We start from the raw sequence: 12,059 nt of genomic DNA, 5'->3' as shown, positions 1-12,059 counted from the left end.
GGCATTTAACCATGTCTATGATTGGTTCTGCCCTGCTCTAGGTCATAGGAGCACCCATGACAACACAGCAGGGGGTCCCCCAGGTGGCCAGGGCCCTCCTTCATGGCCACAGCATTCCATCTTAGCAAGATATACCTTTGCCACCCATACATGGCATTCTTGGATTCATTTGCTTGAGCGGTATGTAGACAAATATTTAGGATTCTAAAAATTATTTGGGGCCATAGACTAGAGCCATAGGGCCCCTGAGTTTTGGGAAAATGGTTGAGAGGAGAGACAGGAGGGTGCTGATGCCTTGCCAACATCCCACCTCCAAGCGCCCTGAGATGCTCCTCTTTCATTCTGGGCATCCACACCAGGTTCTGTTTAGTGAAAATATTCTTTTTATTCCTAAAATGTGTGAAAATAACAAATATATAGGATACAGAATATTTGTAGTATTTACCTCTACAGATGATTATAAACACCTTAAACATTTAGGGTGCCTATATAACCCCAATGTGTAATATCTTAAGTCCACATAAATATTTGTTTCTTTTTTTTAATTTCCAAATCACCCCACCCTCCTGTTTATTTATTTATGTATTTGTGTATTTATTTGTGTATGTGTGTGTTTGTTTATTTATCTTTTCAGGTATGAGGAATTTATTTCCCAGGCCAGGGATTGAACCCATGCCACAGGAGCAACCAGAGCTACAGCAGTAACAACACCAGATCCTTAACCAGTAGGCTACACACAGTGCCTGGCATGTAGTTGCGTAATAAATGGAAAGTACTATTCTGATAAATTGACCACCATACTTTTCGATCAAGCCTCTCCAGTCTCATGTCTCATCATCCTCTGATAGTTCACCCTATTCTGGCTTGAACATTCTTTCAGATTCTGGCAAAGATTCAAATCACTTCTAGAATAAAGAAATTAAAGAGTGGCTCAGTGTGTTAAGAATGCGGCTAGTATTCATGAGGATGCAGGTTGGATCCCTGGCGTCGCTCAGTGGGCTAGGTATCTGGCGTTGCCGTGAGCTGTGGTGTAGGCTGCAAATGTGGCTCAGATATAGTGTGGCTATGGCTATGGTGTAGGCTGGCAGCTGCAGCTCCAATTTGATCCCTGGCCTGGGAACCTCCATATGCTGCAGGCGTGGCCCTAAAAATTAAAAAAATAAATAAGTAAAAATTCCTTCTGGCTATATTGATTAAAAAAAAAAAAGAAAAAAAAAAGAAATTACTCGGTATTGCTACAGGTTTGAGAAACGGTGGTAGAAGATGCCCAAACTGTGAATTTATAATATTCTGCCCCAAATATCCTGTGCTTTGAATATGCTGTTCTATCTGCCTGTGGTCCTGTTCTCATCTTCTTCACCAGACTAATCATTAATGCTCCTCTAAAATACAGCTCAGGTATCACCTCACCAGGAAGTTTGCCCTTCCTCCTCCCATCTAGGTTAGAGGCAGTCTCCTGTGCATTCTACCATGGAGCCCTTGAGAAGGCCTTATAAATGTATGCTTTAATACTTTAATCCCTCATAAGACCATTGCAGCAAAAACATTTCATGGTGCCTGTGAGACCACAGCCTGATCTAAGGGGATTCCTCTACTTAGAGCCCCTGGGTGGTCATATTTTGCACACCCTGCTCCCCTCCACCCTATCTTTCCCCGCCTCAGGTGAAAGTGGAGTGATTATGGGCATCTGACCCAAAGTCTTCACCATGAACTTGTTACTATGACTTGTCACTCATGGCAATGATTTCATCCTATTTGTGCATCAGTATCACTGCTAGAATTTTAAAACAAATACACATGCAGTGCGTTCCATCCCCAATGATTCTGAATCTGTAGGTTCAGGGTGGGCCCATGCATGGGTAACTTTTAAAAGCCCTTCAGCTGATTCTGATAAGTAACTCTCTGAACTAGCGGGACAGGAACCAAAAGAGAGAGCAAGAAATAAATAGGTGGAGAGAGAAAGGGGAGAACCTTTGTCAGAATTGCTACCATCAGCCTAGTCCTCCAAACGAGAAGCCTCTGTGGACTTCTCACTCCTCATCTGTATCCAATCTTGTCATCCCCATCTCAAAAAATGTCTTGGAAATGAAGTTTTTCCCCCTTCTAGTCCTGTTGTCACTGCCTTAGTCCCAGCCTTCATCAATACTTGCTGAGACTAAGGCAAAAACCTCACATGTGGTCTCTCTCCCTCTAGAATCCTCCACCCTGGTCTATCCCCATACCCTATGGCTAATCATACCACCTCATCTTTGGTTTATGAACAACAGGACTTCCCGATATGGTCCAGTCTTCCTTGCTTCATCTTCAGTATCTCTCTCCTCCAGATCTACGCAACTAGGGCCCTTGCCTTTGTAAAGGGCCTTCTCTCTTGTTTTTGGCAAGTTCCCACTCAGCCTTCAAAACCTAGCTCAAAAATCACCTCAGTTTTGTCTTTTCACCTCCTCCAATTAGCTTATTCCAAAGCTCCTTCCTTCCCTGTTAGACCTGAAGCTCTTCACAGAGAAGGGCTCTTTTCTGTTTGTCTCTCATGTCACAGGGCACAGAAGGAACACGCACGTGTGCACGTGTGTGTGTGTGTGTGCGCGTGTGCCCACATGTGCAAGCACATGTGTCGCTGACTGAATCTGAGGCATTGCATTAATCAGAGAGCAATGATTTGAGAGGCAGGGCATTTCTGGGTGGGGAAGCCAGTCATGTGTATGATGCTGTACATCCTAGACTTTACTCCTAGATTTCCAATGTCTCATCCTTATCCACATTTACATCCACAGATCCTCTGGACATTCCAAAGAGATTTTTACCAAAGCTTTTGGAGGTGACAGTTCTCCAAAGAAGCAAAGAAAAGCAGATGGGGAGAAGCAGCCATTTGTCCATGTGAATCTTTGGGCTACCTAAATGTACATAAGAACAATTTCTTTTCTTTGTACTTTAAATCCTAAGAAAGTGCTTCAATAAGAATACTCGATCTGAAAAGGGAAAAGTTGGAAGTGTGACTTAAATCATTCTCTGTGACCTGAACCATTTAGAGCCTCTAACAAAACTTGGGGGTAGGAGGAATCGGAGTTCAATAAATGTTGAAACAGTCGTTCTGATGCAGAAATGTACATGCAAAGAGCAATTTCTGCCCAGATTTTATGTTGTATTCTCTGTTCCCTCTGACAGTGGTGATGAATGGAACAAGATTTTTGTTCACTAGAGGAAGCTCAGTAGCATGTATCAGAGCAATTAACTTGGAAGTCTCTAGTGGTTAAGCATGGTTCAGGGGCCTATTGACTGTCAATTCAAGGACTCTCATGAATCCTGGCTGCTTCTGTTGGCTGAAAATTACTTTAAAATCTTGAATTATGTGCTAAACGTTTTCTTTTTGGTCATGACTCCCACTTGAGTCACTTGGTATTAGATGGAAAATGAGTAGGGAGGGGCAGATCTCTGCCAACTGAAAGGAGAGAGGCTAGTCTGGGCAGAGCATTTGGTAGGATGCAGATTTGAGTGTAAGCCAAGTATTTTTAAAATCCTCATTCTTGTAAGCTAGCACATGACCTCTCCATAAGGGTGAGGAGATTCCAGAAGTACATATTTGCCATCTGGAGCAGCCTTTGCAATTCATCTAGAAACCTGCATCACTGAGAATTTGAAATTAATCAGAGTCATGAACAAGGAGAACAAGCTAGGGCAGAGAGGTCAGTTTCACTTGATAAGAATGGAACGTGTGGTCTAGCTGGGAATGGGCCGACATTCATTATATTCAGGAAATTCTACACAGCCTTTCCCTCTGGAGACAACTCCTGGGAGAGAAAAGGGCTCCCTGTGAGGCTATAAAAATGAGAACCCTCTATAAGCCCTGGCTTTAGATGGTAGCCAGAATCACAGTGATCCTAATATCAATGGATATCACTCTTTTTCATCCTGCAAGGGAAAACATCTCTCCATTCACACCTGGTGGGGTTTCCTGTGTTTGTCCAAAGCATTTTAGAAGCAGAATACCTCATTAGCAGCTAAGAACCAGCTGGAGCTGTTTTCTACCAAATACATGGTTTTAACTTTGAAGCTCTCTGTTGCATTGTGCTTTAGTGTCGTGAAGGGCTTGTAACCCAGCCAATGCCATCTCCCACTTTGGCCTGGGAAAGCAAGGGTAGACCTAGCTTAAACTTTGACAAGGCTAGGGCCAAATTTTGTTGGGTTTTGTTGCTGTTAGTTGTTTTTGAAAGAGGCATCAGTGGGAATGGTATTTGAAGTTTGCTTTTAGTGTTTGGGGAAATGGGCACTTATCCCTGTAAAAGACATTTCCTTCAAAATGTGAAACAATTACTCATGTTTTCAACTGAGCTCTTGAAATTGAAATGTTTAGGTAGAAGTGGAAATCTGGTAAGGGATCATACCTAGCATAATGCATCTCAGAAGTTGATTTTTAAATCTGCATTTGTAGAGGAATTGGCATCAAATAGACCTGAGTTAAAATCTCACCTTGGCTACTGCTATTTGATGTTGCATACATTAATGGAACCCTCTGACTCTCAGTCTCTTCATCTATACTAATATTATCTCATAGGGATGATTTTAAGACTAAACAAGATAATACTATTTCCCCTACTTGGGTAAGGCACACAACTCCTTTTTTTTTTTTTTAAAAGGTCACATTTCTTAGTTTTATTAAAAATAAGAATACAAACTAACATTTTTGAAACAGACTAACAGAAATTGAAACATGTGATTTGACAAGGATAAATAAGTTTTTTCCCAGAGAGAAACTTTTTCTTAAGTGTGCTTTTAAAATGTTTTATTTCATACAAGTTTTAAAGGTTCCTTTCCAATTACAGTTACTGCAATATATTGGCTATATTCCTCATATTGCACAATACATCCTCGAGCCTGTCTTACACCCAACAGTTTCTACCTCACACCCTCTCACCCCTATATTACCCCTTCCCCCCCACTGGTAACCACTAGTTTGTTCTCTGTATCCGTGAGTCTGCTTCTTTTATGTTATATTCACTAGTTTGTTGTATTTTTTAGATTCCACATATAAGCATTACCACACAGTATTTATATTTCTCTGTCTGATTTATTTCACTTAGCATAATGCTCTCCGAGTCCATTCATGTTGCTGCAAATGGCAAATTTTTTTCTTTTTATGGCTAATAAATATTCCATTCCATCTTCTTTATCCATTTATCTGATGGTAGATACTTAGGTTGTTCCCATGTCTTGGCAATTGTAATTAATGCTGCTATGTACACTGAGGTACATATATCTTTTTGGTATATACTCAGGAGTGGAATTGTTGGGTCATGTGGTAATTACATTTTTAGTATTTTTGAGAAAACTCCATACTGTCTTCCACAGTGGCTGCACCCATTTACATTCTCACCGACCATGTAAAAGTGTTCCCTTCTTTACACACCCTTGCCAACATTTGTTGTCAACTTTTTGATGATGTCCATTCTTATAGGAGTGAGGTGATATCTCATTTTGGTTTTGATTTGCCTATCCCTGATTTTTCTTTCTTTTTTTTTTTTTTTTTTTTTTTTTTTTTTTGTCTTTTTAGGCCTGCACCCATGGCATATGGAAGTTTCAGGCTAGGGGTAGAATTGGAGCTGTACCTGACAGCCTACACCACAGCCAGAGCAATGCCAGATCCAAGCCATGTCTTTGACCTACATTGCAGCTCACGGCAACACTGAATCCTTAACTCACTGAGCAAGGCCAGGGATTGAACCCTCATCCTCATGGGTATTAGTCAGATTCATTTCCACTGTGCCACAATGGGAACTCCTTGTTTATTTATTTTTGCTTTTATTTCCTTTACTTTAGGAGACAGATCCCAAAAATTATTGCTTCAATTTATGTCAAAGAGTGTTCTGCCTATGTTTTCCTATAGGAGTGTTATTGTATCCAGTCTTACACTTAGGTCTTTAATCCATTTTGAGTTTATTTTTGTATATGGTGTTAGAGGCTGTCCTGGTTTCATTCTTTCACACGTAGCTGTCCAATTTTCCCAGCACCACTTATTGAAGAGATTGTCTTTTTTCCATCATATAATCTTGCCTCCTTTGTCTCAGATTAATTGACCATAAGTGCATGTGTTTATCTCTGGGCTTTTAATCCTATTTCAGTGGTCTATATTTCTGTTTTTGTGCCAGTACCATACTGTTTTGATGACTACCTTTGTAGTACAGTCTGCTGTCAGGGAGCATGATTCTTCCAAATCTGTTTTTTTCTCAAGATTGTTTTGGGTACTCAGGGTCTTTTGTGTTTCCATACAAATTGTAAAATTATTTGTTCTAGCTCCTTTCAAGTAAAAAATTGTGTGCAATTCAGTGTTTACTGCAGTTATTTTTATTATAAGGTTACTTAAGTACACACACAAAAGACTAGATTGACATTACTTAGGATATTTATCCATCCCTACTTTCCACCATGTGGAACACAACTTTTAAAAATTAAATTTGAATAAAAACATAATCTATAAAATTCAAATTAATATAAATTTAATCTAACAGGTGTTGTTTTGCTCAAATTAAATACATTTACAATATGAATTTAGCTATGCGAAGGTTTGAGTCCAGTGAGCCTATAACATCAAGCTGCATTGTGTGTAAGTGTCCCAGAAATTCAACTGAACCCCAAAGAGATCTCTCAGCCTATCAGCTGAGTTGCCAGGACCACCGGGGACCCCACCAGGCCAGGTTTATCCAGAGGGAAATTTAGTCTTTGTGCTCAGTTCTGAGTGTCTCATAGAAGCACATACTTGAGTGGGCTTAGGGACCCCCATTCCTCTAAAATCCACAGAGGAGTTACGTGTTCACTGCATCTTTTAAGATCACTTTGGCCACAGTTTTGAGGGTGGCTTGGAGTGGCTGAGAATGAAGTCAGGGAAGGCCAGCAGGGCCATAGAGATTCTCCAAATTCACAACCCTGACATTCAGAATACCACAGCCCTTCAGTGCTCACCAGGTTCATCCACTTCTCTTTGCTAGTATGAAGCATCTGCTCATGCCAATATGCCTCACTTGACCTTCCCTAAACTCACTGTTTGCCTTCCTTTCACTTATAACATCTTCTCTTGGTCCTTATCAAGAATCCTAACCATCATTTAGGGTTCATATTCTCCACCCAGTCTTCCTTTGTTTGTTCAAAGGACCTAGTATCAATCACAAATCACCTTGTATTGAAATATTTATGTTCAATACGATGGCCTATCTCTTTTAGCAACTGGGATCAAATTTTATGTCAGGATTGAGTCTTGTGCAACTGGGTATCTCACCTGCTCTTAACCTATTACAGCTCATTGTTCAGTGTTAGTTTTCAGAAATTTACTGAATAGATGAATAAGACATCCACTGACTCATCTTCTAGAGACATCTGTGTATGGGACTAAAGAAATTATTTAGTGACTGCTTTTTGAAATGTATTCAAATTGGCTGTTTTATATTAAGTTCATAAATGAAAAGTGAGAGTTCATTTAAGATATAAAAGCTTGTCAGAGGTTTTTTAATGAAGCTTATTTTACAAAAGAACATAAATAATAATGAAAAGCCACAGAAAGTACGAATAGTAGAAACATGCTTTCAAGAATAACATTTTACTGGATTTCCCATTGTGGCTCAGCAGAAACAAATCTGACTAGCATCCATGAGGACTCAGGTTTGATCCCTGGCCACACTCAGTGGGTTAAGGATCCAGCGTTGCTGTGGCTGTGGTGTAGGCCAGCGGCTACCGCTCCGATTTGACCCCTGGCCTGAGAGCCTCCATACACCACATGTGCGGCCTTAAAAAAAAAAAGACAAAAAAGAAAGAATAACATTTTACTAATTTACAAGGAAAGTTAAAAATAGAAGTAAACAATGAAAAGACTAAAATAATCTTTTCTCCATATGTTTTGTTTTCTGTTTGTCTTACTTCTGACCGTGACAGAAGCAAAACTGCAGTTAAAGCAGCACTTTTAACTGGTAAGAGTGGAGCCCTGGTTTGTAATATATAGAAACTATAAAGCAGTAAAAATAAAAAGTCAGAAATCTAGGATCTACAGGCAAGGCTGGAATGAACTTTAAACTCTAAGTTTAAAGAGTCAAAATGAAGCCAAGTTCTAATTGAAATAATTATTTTAAGATTTTAAAAAAAATTTTTGTTCTAGTTTACACCAGATCTTCAAAGTAACAGAAAAAAGTAATCAAGACTTAGTTACATCTTAATTGTTATTCTTTTGATAATTTTTTAAATAGAAAAGCCAGTACTGATTAGATCATAATCAAAATGCTCCCCAGTGCAGCTGTTCTCATCCGGGAGAAACTTAACCAACTGTTCATCACTTTTATTTTCCTTACATCTCATAAGGTACTTTGCAAAAACACGGCATCTAATAAGTGTTTGGTGAATAAGTGAGTCAATGAATAAAGAATGAGTAAATAAATAATACTGTGCAAATCAGTCACCTAGTGATAGCTCTTTGAATGGTGGGTAAAAGGTCTCAAGGGAACTAAACAGTCCTCATAGGTCCATAGTTGGAAATCCAATATTTTAAGGAACAGAAAATGGCACAAAGACTCAGATTATCTTAATCCCCTTGGTAGTAGAGCCCTGGTAACAGTATGTCCGCAGCTGTGGTCTCCACTCCTCCTTACTCCCACCTTGAGACCCCAATCTTGTCATGGCTTCTTCGGCTTGGCTGTGTACTTTTCGTCACTGGCACGGCTCACGCACACAGATACAATTTACCTAGCATCTATCAATAGATTAAAATATTAGATTGGTCTAGGAAAAATGTAGTTTCGTGTAAAGTCAATGTCTTGTTCTAGTCACATTATTCACTGTGGCAATTTTCTCCCTTGCTATAAAAGTTGAGCTTAGAGGTCTTTAATTTTCACAACCAAACCTTTTTCCCTTTTATTACACAACCATTTTATGTTGGCTCTTTTCCCAGTGTGCTGGCACTTTCTCAGTCCTCCATGAAATGTTAAAGAATAACAGATGTAACCCTGCAAAACTTCAACCAATTCAGCAAGTTCACTGTGAAGTAAGTCATACTCCTTGTAGGTTTGAATACAGCTTCTTTATAAACAATCTACTGTCAGTCTCTTGTTCTCTTTCTGGGACTCTGTCCTTATTTCTAGTCCATAGTGTGGTGTTATTTTGATACTCTGTCAATCAGACTCCTTCTAATAGAAATTCAAGTTGCTTAAGAAAAAAACTAGCATTCACTTCCTAGGTTAACTGGGAAGTCCAAGGGTACAGGGCTTTAGATACAAGTAGATACAGTGACACATGTTGGTCTTGTTGAATAACATCTTCCGAAGCCAGGGGATGAGGCCACTGAAAGTTCCAGACTTACATGGTCCTTACCACTCACAGCTCCAAAGAGAGAGAATCAGAGAGATCCAGTGCCCCAACTGGCCATCCTGGGTCTCACCACAAATCTAAAAGCATGGGTGACTGAGGAATAAAGCAGTGCTAGTTTGAGACTACTGTGTTCATCACAACAAAGGCCAAAATGGAGTGGAAATCTGATAGCCAATCTGGATAGTTCTAGCCTACCACCTCCAGATATGATAAAACACTCTGTGAGAATCTGAATACCATGTATGTATTTGATTGTAAGAAGAAAATACACTCAGGAACAAGGTAGACTCTCCAGTTCATAAAAAGACCAAAGCCCAGGGGTGAGAAATGAAACGTTTCAGCTGTGCTGTTGAATACATTCAATCAGGTGAATAAATAAGCCTAAAACAATAGCCCTTTCTGAGCCAGAGTTTACACAATACAGGACATAGCAAAGGTGAAAGACTTTCCAGACGGAGGGCTCTCTAGGACTCTTCCCCTTGTTGGCCTTGTTCTGTCAAGGTGTTCTCTATGGTAACCTGACCTTGAGTTTTGCACAGGCATCATTTACAAGAGTTAATTACCTTTCACCAGATAGCATTGACTCCATTGGTTATCTCCAAAGAAAAGAGCAGCATGGTGGTGGAGGCTCCCATTTAAGGAATTAAGTAGGGCATGAGTGCAGCCAACTAAAGCAGATTGGTGCTCTGTCAGGATCGCCAGAGAAGGTAACACAACAAAGTCAGTGTAGTTCTTACTAATTGGCCCTTTGCCTTAAATAAAGTGTTAGATTCCCTATCTGGGGATTCTGCCCTTTGCCAGAAAGATGAGTTGCCTGGATGATCTAATCGTCTTTTCTCCCTTTGCCAACCCCTGTGTGTAATCCATTGTTATCATTATTAAGCAACATCCCAGTGGCTTTCCCTGGGAATGGCATAGGAAGTTAGAAATACAAACACAGGGAATATAGCCTTCCCCTATGATGTCAGCCTCTGTTTTAGTTTAAATATTTTCAGAGGGTATCCCAGTTAAGCCAGACATCTTGTTTATAGTGGGGCAGTATTACAGAGTATGGGCAAAAGGACAATACCCTTACAGGACAAATTTCCACCATGCAATCATGTCAAAGTTTCATGTTACATCTGATTAAATGGCTGCTTCTGATATGGCCAAATATGACAAGCTTCCTTGTCCTGAGAATCCACAGACTGAACCCCATTGAAAAGGGAGTTCAAATAGACAGCTCTTTGGTACATTATCACGTAGTTCAGTATTTTTGAGGATGAATGTCATTTTTATTAATTAATTTTTTATATCATAATATTTGATTAAGATGACTACTCCCTTTGTAATTTCCTTGTGAATTTTTCTACCCCTCTTAGCAAATGAGGAAGTGAATTCAGAGGCCTTGCCTTTATATGACAAGAGAACTGGATTATTAGGGAAAGTTCTCTGGAAAAAACCAGCCAACAAACCAACAAACAGTAGTGGCTCTAGAATTTCCACAAAGAGAGAATTTAAAAGTAGCATGTTATGTGGAAGGCAGTCGAACTTGTCTTGAAGGTGCCTTCACGTGTGTACTTGCTATGGTACAATATACCATCTTTATTTAGTAACATGGGTTTTGGGGGGGTGACAGGGTGAATGTTATTCCTCTTGGGGTTACCAGTCTGTAAACTTGAAAAACCTAAGTGAATAAAGTGTAAACAAAGATTTTACCTAAACTGATCAAATTCCTGGCTCAGATCTCACCTAGGTATGAAACTAACAATGTCACCATCCAGGTATACAAGTTAAACAAAGCCAGAAATTAATCTCCAGGGTTCTTTGACCTAAATATGGTTGTCCACATCCCCACTGCTTCCCCCCGGGCGTCCATTTTGGTGTAAAGGGCTATCCAACACACTTGCTGTATCCATCCACTTGTGATTCACTTGTGATATCTCAGGGATAAGGCCATTATTCTATCACAGATGACAAAAGCCTAGAGAATAATCTCGTCTTATTTAAATGTTCAAGGAATTCTCTTTGAGCTAAATCGAGTAGACACTTCCGTCTTCTGTTGCTCTGTGAGTTGGTTTCCTTGTGAGAATAGTGCCCTCTTGTGCTTGTTTAATGTTCTAGCCTTCAAGTTGGCTAAGGAAGAGAAAACTTTTACAATTTGACCAACTAGAAAGATTCAGGTAATAGGACTGGCTGCCCTTAATAATAGCACTTTTCCATTAAAAACTGTGTCCTTAATTGTGTGTTAGACTTTTTCTCCCATTGCTCTAATATAGCATAAAACTAAGAAAGAACTTGATGGTTCACACAGACAGAGAAATGCAGGCAGTGGCCAAACAGGTATGTTTATTGCAGCTCAGCAGTGAGAATTCAAACATTTCTTAAAAGAAAGAAGATAGAAATCCTTCATTTTAAAGATTTTATTCATTATTTTCACACCAATGGAACTACAGGCATAGGTTCACCTTCCATGGAGGCATCTAATTTAGTTCAGTTTCCTTTAGTTTGGTTTTAGATTGCACAGTCACTGCTAATTTCTACATATGGAAGGAAAAAAATGCTATACCATTCAATAGTTTTTTCACAAATCAGATATTTATTTATTACAGGGGGTTGTTTACTTTAGGAATTTTTTTTTTTTTTTGCTTTTTAGAGCCACACTTGCAGCATATGAGGTTCCCAGGCTCGGGGTTGAATTGGAGCTGAAGCCGCTGGCCTACACCGCAGCCACAGCAACATCA

The 12,059-nt window shown here is 39.6% G+C and overlaps 1 protein-coding gene across 5 annotated transcripts in view; it reads left to right on the top strand.

Moving 5' to 3' along the window:
- Positions 1-39: 39 nt before the first annotated feature.
- STAT4 (signal transducer and activator of transcription 4) overlaps positions 40-12,059 on the top strand; it is a 133,059-nt gene continuing 121,039 nt past the window's right edge. For 2 of the 5 annotated variants that reach the window (XR_014828845.1, XM_084998316.1), the window contains exons 1-4: positions 40-180; positions 2,772-2,897; positions 7,915-7,949; positions 8,921-9,013. The gene's annotated coding sequence lies outside the window, so the exon portion shown is untranslated. The remainder of the gene's footprint in view (positions 181-2,771; positions 2,898-7,914; positions 7,950-8,920; positions 9,014-12,059) is intronic. The other 3 variants (XR_014828843.1, XM_084998318.1, XR_014828844.1) reach the window with 2 other exon arrangements.

The sequence above is a fragment of the Sus scrofa genome, chromosome 15 (genome assembly GCF_054392235.1).
Source record: "Sus scrofa isolate SSC_HxYL_T2T_F1_AM1 chromosome 15, Sscrofa_HxYL_maternal_Yorkshire_Landrace_v2.0, whole genome shotgun sequence".
NCBI lineage: Eukaryota > Metazoa > Chordata > Mammalia > Artiodactyla > Suidae > Sus > Sus scrofa.
The sequence above is the reverse complement of the archived record's forward strand: the minus strand, read 5'-3'. Positions and strand labels throughout refer to the sequence as shown.